The sequence below is a fragment of the Temnothorax curvispinosus genome, unplaced genomic scaffold (genome assembly GCF_003070985.1).
Source record: "Temnothorax curvispinosus isolate PA1 unplaced genomic scaffold, ASM307098v1 QBEX01001823.1, whole genome shotgun sequence".
Lineage (NCBI taxonomy): Eukaryota > Metazoa > Arthropoda > Insecta > Hymenoptera > Formicidae > Temnothorax > Temnothorax curvispinosus.
Genome location: NW_020211603.1, coordinates 46404 through 58046, shown reverse-complemented (window position 1 = coordinate 58046; position 11643 = coordinate 46404). Strand labels below are relative to the sequence as shown.

The following is an 11643-nucleotide window of genomic DNA, read 5'->3' as shown; positions in this document are numbered from 1 at the left end:
CATAATTCTGTTATAGGCAATGATAACGATGCCTACAATTTTTTTATAAAGTGCGTGGAATCTGGAAAAATCATGAATGATGAGTCCATAGAAGTATTGTTTAAATCGATAGATGATGTAGACTAGTAAGTATAATTACGTTAATTTGTGAGTAATGTCCATGATATTCGCCGCTAATACACACACAAACACACACACACACACATCAACACACACACGCACACGCACACGCGCGCGCGCACACACGCGCACACACACACACACGCACGCACACGCACACGCGCGCACACACACACACGTATATGTACTTTTATTTATCTCCAGCACACGTGTTGAATACGTATCACCGGATGAACAATAATCGACTGAGTTGGAGACACTATCGGATGTGACACAAGACGGAACTGTGTTAAAAGTAACATATAATTATTAGACCGAGTTATATGAAATAACGGAAAGTAGTGAAACTTACTCTAAACTACAGGCAGGTTAGTGGAATTTATCTATACCTACACAATATATTAACATAGATATTTATAGGTTTCTCGTAGTAGTACAAGTGCGAGCAAGTAATATATGAATTGTCATGAAATGAACTGTTTTATTGCAGATGTAAATTTCTTCGCCGAATTTTTCCAAAAAGCTACTGAAAAGAACATTGTATAAGATAACTTGGGTGAATTTGACTGTAGCCAAATCAACCCGGATCACACAATACCAGCACAAGAGGACCTCAACGAAATACGTAACGATGATGAAAACGGTACATTATAAATTTCCTAAATTAATGTATTAGAGATTAAGTTAAATTTAAAAAAACAATACGCACATTTGTTTGATACAATAATCAATTTTTGATATATTCTTTATTTTAGATTCTAAATTTGAATGGGATCATAAATCCATTTTATTCCTCCTATCCAAATATTCCAAACGGCTGGCGAAATTTAGAAATCAAACAATAAAAAAATTACGTTTTAAAGAAAAATAAAAAAAATTTGATGAAATAGGGATTTCACAGGTTACTGCACAAATGATTGATTATAAATTTCGCAATTTGAAAGTTAGATATAAATATATAAAAAGAAATAACAAAAAACCAGACGAGGCCGACAACCATGGGAGTGGTACCAACAGATGGTGGACGGAAAATAATAAATCTGTCAATTTTGACACCGGTATCGCGTCAATGGATAATGGAGCAATCAACTTATTGCAGCGCAGGATTTCATCAGCGTACAGGTTATCACCGACATTAATGTCACCTATTCAAAATTTTTATAATAATTATGATTTCACGCATTTCTCGTCATATATTCGATCTTTTTCCTCGTCTTCTGACGCGTTTTCGGACAGTGATGCAGAAGTTAGTGCTGACACGCCCTCCACTTCACGCCACCTGGATGATGGCGATTGCAGTTGTAGTTCAATGCCAAATGGAGAGTCAACATCACCAGGGACCGCACAATCTTTAACATTTTCTATCCCGTCAAAAAAATCTAAAACTAGAAAATCCACCCATGCAAAAAAATTATACTTACAAAGAAACAGAGCATTGCAGCAGGGGGCAAGCAAAATAAATATACTGCAAAGCATTGAAAATAAATATAACAGAATTGCTACAGCAGTTGCATATAAAAATGAATTATTGCAACGGAAAAACCAAATATTGCAAAGACGAAATGAACTATTGGAAAGTTTAATTGAGGGAATAATACCACGCAATACAGGTCTTTTTAATTAAAAAAAATTAACCTTTACAGGTATCTTAATGAATAAAAAATGATTTATTTAATTTTATAACAAAAATAAAAAATTTATTATAATATATAAACAAAAATACTCGCAGTTTATAAGTTATTCATTATTTGTTCCCTTTTTATTCGCGCATTTCTATCAACTGCTTCATTTTCATTGACATTTATATCGTTGTAGTTTTCACCATTTTTATCATTAATGTTCTCATTCATAAAGTAGTTTTCCCTTATATTAACTTCATCGTGCATTAAAAGGAAATTGTGGAAAGTGCAGGCCACTGCAATGATGTAATTTGCCATTCTTACACTATTAACATCGAGATATTTCAATCTCCGCCATTTGCACTTTAGCAATCCAAATGCACGCTCAACAATCGACCGTATAGACGAAAGTTTGGTGTTATATCTAGACTGTTCTGGGGTGAGATGTCCGTTGTCTCGAAAAGGTGTCATCAGATTTTGAAGCAATGGTTACTCTGAATCGCCTAGAATGTGCTTATGTGGTGGTAGAATTAGATCTTTTTGATCTATCAGTCTGTTAAAAATGGGGCTACTGCAAAATACAGCTGCACAATGTGCTCGTCCTGGCCGACCAATCAAGCAATCTATTACCCGTATGATCGCATATGTCTGCAATAACATGTAACAACCTATGAATGTAATTGTTCGATTCTCAAAACAAAAACAGCATATTATGCATTTCTATCATATCTTGACAATTTAATCACACACGACAATAATATGTAAGTATTAAATAATATGTAAGTAAATATTATTATGAGAAATTTATAGTCAACGAACCTTGAAAATTAATTGAATGAAATTCCTTAGAATTATAATAATCGTTTACATTTCCAGGCGGTTATTTGATGGGAATGTGATATCCGTCAATGGCCCCCAAAACACCCGGAAATCCTCGCGATCGCATACGGAAAATCTGGAACAAACAAAACAGAATTCACAACATTGTTGATATATTGTATAAAATAAAAAGGAGAGGTACACTTGGACACGGTACATTTGGACACCGTTCATTTGGACACGATCAATTGGACACCGTTTATTTGGACACCGTTCATTTGGACACGATCATATGGACACGATCAATTAAATACCGTTTATTTGGGCACGGTTCATTTGGACATCGTTCATTTGAACACGATCAATTGGACACCGTTTATTTGGACACCGTTCATTTGGACACGGTGCATTTGGACATCGTTCATTTGGACACGATCATATGGACACGATCAATTAGATACCGTTTATTTGGGCACGGTTCATTTGGACACGGTTCAATTGTACACGGTTTGTTTGGACACCATTTATTTGGACACCGTTCATTTGGACACGATTATTTGGACACGATCAATTGGACACGGTTCAATTGGATACGGTTCGTTTGGACACCGTGTATTTGGACACGGATTATCTGGACACCGTAAAAAATACGGCCTGTGCAGTTGGACACCGTAAAAAATGCGGCCTGTGCAGTTGGACACCAAAATGCGCGACTTGTGCAGTTGGACATTAAAATGCGCGACCTGTGCAGATGGACATGAAAATGCGCGGCCTGTGCAGTTAGACACCAAAATGCTCGTACATGGGGGTGCAGGTGGGGTGAAGCCCCCCTCCCTCCCCCGGCTTACGCTTAAAGCAAGGTACATTTCCTACCCGGGCACGCTGAAGGCGTGTCTTAGAGGAAGTGTGGGGGGGGGGGGCAAAGCCCCCCGCCACACTCCTAGGTTCACTCACACCGACCATGGGGGGTGCAGAGGGGCGAAACTCCCCCGCCCACGCATGTACTTTGATATATTATATAGGATATATTGACGAGTAGTGTTTGAGATCACGAATGCTCTTGCATATTCTTATTCTTAATTAACCGACGGTGTCGTGAGTCACGGCATAAATGTAACACGATATTTATTCAGAGGGTCGCCGCTTGTTTGTGTCGCGCTCACGTCATAAGAATTATTCTCCGTACGATCGAGTCACTCTCTTCGGCACGGTCTTTTCGACGATCAATAATTACGAGGACAATGGCTATGTGCTTCTTCGATATTTCAATTCGAGAAGCTTCTATTCTATGACATTTTGACCTTCGCTAAGCATTCATCACCCCTGGCGCGTTCTTTGTCTCGCGTGGGTATAAAAACCCATAGAACTTACGACGCGTCGCCATTCGTCAATAGTGTGTCAGTAGGTCAAGATCTGTCATCGATCTATTTGCGCTGGTCAGTTCCATTCACGCGCGCATCATCCGACACTGCAATCGAGAAGGTGTCGAAAGAGAATAAAACGCCCGCGTTTCCGAGTTTAGTTAAATTCAATTGCATTTCTAAATTATGTCACTCTGTAAATTCGTCATTTTTGGTTGTTAAAATAAACTATTGTGTTACCACAAGCTTCCGGTGTCAGTGGTCTCTCACCCACTATCCTCCTCACTCACACAAGCGCGAACAAGTAGAGATGCAATAATATTAACATAATTTATTATTAATTTGTCTATCATTTTCGTGTCTATCTGCACAGGTCGCGCATTTTGGTGCCCAACTGCACAGGCCGCGCATTTTTGTGTCCATCTGCACAGGTCACGTATTTCGGTGTCCAACTGCACAAGTCGCGTTTCTTCGTGTCCATCTGCACAGATCGCGCATTTTGATGTCCAACTGCACGGGTCGCGCATTTTCGTGTTCATCTGCACACGTCGCGGATTTCGGTGTCTAACTGCACAAGTTTCGCATTTTTGTGTCCATCTGCACAAATCGCGCATTTTGGTGTCCAACTGCATAGACCGCGCCTTTTGGTATCCAACTACACAAGTCGCGCATTTTCGTGTCCATCTGCACAGGTCGCGCATTTCGGTGTCCTACTGCACAAGTCGCTCATTTTCGTGTCCATCTGCACAGATCGCGCATTTTGATGACCAACTGCACAGGCCGCATTTTTACGGTGTCCAACTGCACAGGCCGTATTTTTTACGGTGTCCAGATGATCCGTGTCCAAATAAATCGTGTCCAAACGAACCGTGTCCAATTAAACCATGTCCAAATGAACCGTGTCCAATTGATCGTGTCCAAATGATTGTGTCCAAATAAACGGTGTCCAAATGAACAGTGGCCAAATAAACAGTGTCTAATTGATCGTGTCTAAATGATCGTGCCCAAATAAACGGAGTCCAAATGCACCGTGTCTAAATGAACGGTGTCCAAATGCACCGTTTTCAAATGAACGATGTCCAAATGAACCGTGTCCAAGTGCAGGCCACTCACCTCATACAATTCTCGGCTCATTCTAAAATGCAAGTGAAATTGGTTATCATTGTAACGTGGTACTACGTGCTCATAGTAATGCAAATTTGAAATTCCTCCATTCTGTATATCTCCGTGTATTAAGTCACGTAGTATTGGTGCATCTTCTACACCAATTGCCACAATGTCGATGATATTTATACGTCCTGACAAAAATCATACATGACTAATTCATATACATACATATATAGCTGAAACATATTACAAAACTCATTATTATTTACTTCCTTACCTTTTTGTTATTTATAACAGGAATAAATAAATCTTCGACCTCATCTTCATCATCATCATCATTATCATCATTATTTAATAATTCATCCAAAATTAAATTTTCAATATTTTCCATACCAGTTATGGATACGTCAATTTAACAAACACTATAAAATTGCAGTTCACTAAACTGCTATTGTTTATAGATATTGTAATTAATGAAAAACACTTTATACGAAAATATTAAACAAAATCGTGTTGTAATTAACATTAACATAAATTGTGGTTATGTTGAATTTACTGCACCATATGTCGACACAAAAATATGCTGAGTGCTAAGTGCTGGTCTACAATCTTGCTTTAAAAGATATTTAAGCTCTAAGCTGTAAGAAATTGACCAATCACAATGGAATGTGAGGAGAATACTCGATTGTAATTGGTCAATTTCTTACGGCTTAGAACTTAAATACCCTTTAAAGCAAGATTGTAGACCAGCACTAAGAGCTGTTCAGTTAATACTTCAATAGCGCTAAGCGGCGCTGCAATCGAAACCGCTACCAAACAAGCGACTGCTTAGCTAGCGGAGGTACGGCAAAACGCAGCCTATGTTTGCACTGAGCGCACACGTATGTATATGCTAAAGCCAATTCAGCCGCGTAACGATTACATCGAGATCTCAAAATCTCAGATACTCGCAACCGCGTAAGATACACATTCTCGTTTCGCGTGTACTTGACGTGGGACACTACCGTGTCTCTTGATATCTTTTTATCCTGGCCGATAAATCATAAGCATAAGTCATACATATCGATCTAATGTACCTGCTGGATCGATAATAACGCGCGCATAGTTTATCATCTAAAGCTATATTAGCGTCGAATAGTGTCGAAAAAGTGAAATAGACACGGCAACGATGACAATAACGACGTATCTTAATCAAAATATTTACATTTTGGACTTTGCATATCTCTTTGTAATATCTCCCGCTCGTAGGGCACGTAGAAAAAAAATAAAAACACTTTTATTATATAAGTCCAAGCTATCGATTGAGCCTACTGAGAACTCGATTTGTTCAGTCATTATGAAGATCTCAAAATCTCGGGTACTTGCAACTTGCAACTCGTCGCGTCGTGTAAAAGAGTCACGGTGCGGTCTCGTTTCGCGTGTACTTGGCGCAAGACATTACCGTGTCTCTTGATGTGCAACAACCGGTACATGCATGTACAAGGTTTTTTAAATTGAGATATCTAAATATCTTAAAAAAAAGATTTAAGAAAAAATGTTTCAGATGAAAGTTATATCGTCTGATGGGCGAATAATAGTAAAATCAATTTTCGAAAAAATTGACATTTAAAAGTCACATAAATTAAGATCATTGCCATTATTTAAAATAAAATTATATAATTTTTTTTATATAGTATGTAGTATAATATGTAAATGTATAATTTTTTAATATAATTTTTTTATAATATATTTTTTTCTGCATATAAAAGTAGAGTTATAAAAAAATTAATAGTTTATGAAATTTTTTATACTTTATTCCGGCACATTTTGACATAAAGTATAAAATATTTTGTGAACTATTTATTTTTTGATAACTGTATTTTAACACTTTTATGTATAGAACAATAAGATGAATTAAATGATGTAAAGAAAACATATAGTTGCCTTTCAAAAAATATATGTAGGTGCATCTTGCAAATTGCAAAATTTTTTTGAAAAGCAATTATGTGTTTTTTTTACATTAACTGATTTATTTTATTATTCTGTACATAAAAGTGTTAATGTACAGTTACCAAAAAATAAATAGTTTACAAAATATTTTATACTTTATGTCAAAATGTACCAGAATAAAGTATAAAATATGTCGTAAATTATTAATTTTTTGATATAACTACTTTAATACTTTTATGAGAATAATACTTTGTAAGCCACTGTAATATTGAAATAATATCTTAGTTTGACTTTTGAATGCTGGTAGCTGACCTAAACGGTCAATTATTGTGAAAAATCTTGTCCATTTTATGACCTTCAATCAACATTACATAAATTATCTATTTCCAAAGTTTCAGCCAATTTAACTAAATAAATATATTTATTACGCTAATAAATAATTAACAATTAAAACTTTTTTTTATCGACTTTAATTGGCTATCGTCGACCATTAGTTTTGATCAGATTAAACGTAAAGACATTTTGACCATGGATTTTGCTCCTTTTAAATTTATGTAATTTTAAAGCTTATATATAAACATCATATTTAAATAATTTAATTTATTGCAAAAAATATTACTTCAGTTGGGGTTTGAACCTAGAACTTCTCCCATATTTATAGGTAAACATATAAGGTTCAAAATTACATAAATTTAGAAAAACCAAAACCCATGGTCAAAATGTCTTGATGATCTGACCAAAACCAATGATCGATTCATGGCGACAATAGCCAATTAAGTCGATTTAAAAAAGTTTCAGTTAATTTTACTAAAATCCAATTTCCACAAGAACCGATGCTGGGTTCCCTTTAGATTCTTTAAACATGGCTATGCTTTATTGTAAAAACAACAATGACACAATTTCAACAAAAGGAAACTAAAAGATAAGATTAATCAATTTTTATATAAAATTTTTTTATTAAATATAATTTTAATCTAAGAAGTACTTTAACACGTATAATTTTATAAAAAATTAAAAATTTAACTTATAAAAAGTAATATTTTTAACATAATTGATAATGTTACACTCACACTATACATATGTAATATGCTAAAATTGTCATTTTGACTAAAATTAAATAGAATTGTTAGAATATTTAACTCTTAAAAGAATTTTGTAAAAAGTAAGCTAATCAAAATTTTATAATAAGATATGAATTTAGTACATTGCAGACAAATTATAAATTGAGCTATTATGACATCAAAACATATTCTGTATATATATATATATATGTCAATTTTAATGTTAAAATTCACACAATTATTTGAAAAATTAAATTATAAAAATTTGAAAATTTTTGCATTTTGTCATTTAATATATCAATTGGTATAAATTTATAACTTGTTATTTTCTATATTAAAATATTTAGTGATTTAAAAAATTCTTAAGTTTTAATAAACATTTAATACATTTATTAAAACAACTGCAATCATCAATATTTCAATTTACAACTTTCCTGCTGTAATAAATAATTAATTATAAAAATATTATTGACCTTCATCTTTATAATAAATTTCTTACAAGAAAAAAACTATTTTAAATAAAATAACATTTCCATAATACATCATTCTATCGCAATTGTGACCATAGTCAAATAAAATAAAATAAGTTTCTTTTATAATTTTAACCTCAAACTTCTCAAAATCATTATATATTATTTTAAAAGTCGATATTGTATTTAGTATAATAAAAGCTATCAGACAGGATTATTCATTCTTTTCAGTTTCAAATAAATTATTCTTTCTCTATGCATGTTTGTTATGCAATTTTACCAAAATATATAAATCTTATCTGTACCTCATGTATAATGAAATTTTTTAAAAAATTCGAATTAAATGTTAAATCAGCTACTAACCTTTCCACTGGTTCTACATCCTCATTTTCCTTTTTTTCTTCGATCATGTTATTTAAGATTTATGTGTGTCTTGTATAAAACACGTTTTCAAAATATATCAATATTTATTTTAGTTTTATTAATTAATTAATTATGACTTGCAGGCAATATAACGCGATCAAATCTTGCGATTTTTTTCGCACGATTCTTGATTAATTTGTTTTATAAGGTATAGCGGGGAACACAGACTTTTGCATAACGCATAATATGTAAGCATAAGAAAATTGATTGGTCTATTTCCTTATGCAGAAGACCCGGGGAAAAAAGATTAGACTACATCAAATTATATCTCAGCAGATCAAATTTTATCTGGTCAGATATGCTCAGATATAACTTCTCATGTCTGCGCAGGTCTAGTCATATATGGAGGAATAAAAATCAGAGTGGTGTAAGTCAAAATATTTAAAAAAATTTGACTTACACCACTCTGGTTTTTACCCCTCCATATGTTCATATATAACTATATATAACTATACATATATGGGATGTAATCTCGTCTTCGATGGCTCAGATCGGACCATATCTGCTCAAATCGGACCATCATATCTGCTCAGATCGAACCATATCTGTAATTGAATTTCATTGTAACAGTCCAGATCTATCTGTTTAGATATAACCATATCTATACTCGAATGCAATTCAAAATACGTTACATCTGACCATATCCGTCCAGATATAAAAGTCAAACTAATAAGGTTGTGTTTGATCGAAAACTGTTCAGGTCTGACGATATCTGGCCATGTTTAACTATAATAAATTAAATGTTCGATAGTCGATATTCGTCTAATGTGATATTTACATAATGTATATATAATATATACACATATTTTGCGGAAAAAAAATGCCGAGAGAGAACTAACGGGCCAAAAAATATACCACCGACGGGGATCGATACTTGAAGGTCCCAACTACCTGTAGATGGCGTCACAAGGCTTATTTCCATTGGTTTACTGGGTAGTTTTCGAAGTCAAAAAAACGCTGGAGTGTATTTTACCCAGTGTGACCGAAAAGGGTCAAGAATGTACTTTTGTCTACTGAGCAACAAATCTAAACGCCTGTTATTGTGTTTGCCACTCCATAATCTCGTAACAGGTTATGGGCCCAGTGCACGTGTCAAGCCAGATACGTTAACAAATGGAAATGGCAGAGCTTAAGGCATTTAGTATCCATAAGTTTAATGGTCAAAACTATCAATTATGGAAGAGACAAATGGAGATATGTATGGCAGACAATAAACTAATGCCGTATATTTTAGGTGAGGTACCTTGCTCGAGCGTGAACTCTGAGGCTTGGCTAGAGAAAGATCGTGCGGCACAGGCTTTTCTAATGCGAGGTCTAGAGTTGGAACAGCTAAAATATATGACCGACTGCAAGACCTCCGCACAAATGTGGGCACGACTGCGGGCAGTGCACCGCAGAGAAGAGCGACCAGTCTGTGCAGGTATTGCTATACAGATTCATTAACTGTAAAATGGACGAAGAAGAGAAAATAGCTGACTACATAGCTGAGAGCCAGAAAGACCGGTTTGGCGCAGAGATTGAAAGACATGGATCTGGAACAAAAGGATCTAGTGGTGATTGCGAAGATTCTAAGAAGCCTACCAGCGAAGTACGACAACATTAGAACTGCATGGTATGCTGTGCCTAGAAGAGATCAGACCATTGAAAGACTCACTGATATTCTGGTGAATAAAGAGACTCTGTTGAATTTGCGTTCACGAAGTGAGAATCAAGCGTCTGAGGCATTGGCTACAAATGTCAAGAAAACCAGAAAATCAGCCACAGCCTACGATAAGAATGGTCAGAATAAAGGTAAGCCGACTAGAAAGCCTGGCAAATGCAACTTCTGTCACATCCCTGGACATTGGGCACGTGAATGTGAGAAAAAGAAGAAGGCACTGCAAGGAGCAAATGAGTCATTGGTTGTTAAATTGAAATCGTCAGATGAGATTCAAGCTGCCGACACAACCAAGCTTCTCATGGTTGATTCGAACAACGATTCGAAGACGGAAGATACATGGTATGCAGACTCAGGTGCGACAGAACATATGTTGTTTCGCAGGCAATGGTTCAAGAATTTCAAGCAATATTCTGAGGACACGTACACAGTTAAATTTGGAAATGGCACGCGGATTGATGCCAAAAAGAAAGGCGACATTGACGTCAGGGTAAATTATGCAGATGGAAAAACAGCTATTTATTCAGCAAGAACCTGCTTTCGATCATCAAGACGACAGAAAAAGGTATTAAAGTCATTTTTTTGGAAAGTGGTAATCGTGTGCTGTTTGAAAAGGGCGTATCCCGATTGGACACGTAACGATTTGACACCGCACGATTCGACACGCACTATTGGACACGTAACTATTGAACACCGCACGATTCGACACCGCACGATTCGACACCGCACGATTCGACACCGCACGATTGGACACCGCACGATTGGACACCGCACGATTTGGCACCGCACGATTCGACACGCACAATTCGACATCGCACGATTCGACACCGCACTTTTCGACACGCACGATTCGACACCGCACGATTCGACACCGCACTTTTCGACACGCACGATTTGACACCGCACAATTCGACATCGTACTTTTCGACACGCACGATTCGACACAGCACGATTCGACACCGCACGATTCGACACGCACAATTCAACACCGCACGATTCGACACGCTTGATTCGACACCGCACGATTCGACACCGCACGATTCGACACGCACAATTCGACACCGCACGATTCGACAC

The 11643-nt window shown here is 35.8% G+C and overlaps 1 pseudogene; it reads right to left on the bottom strand.

The window, feature by feature from the left end:
* Positions 1 to 1850: 1850 nt before the first annotated feature.
* On the bottom strand, positions 1851 to 9508 carry LOC112468642 (annotated as a pseudogene).
* Between the last annotated feature and the right edge of the window lie 2135 nt (positions 9509 to 11643).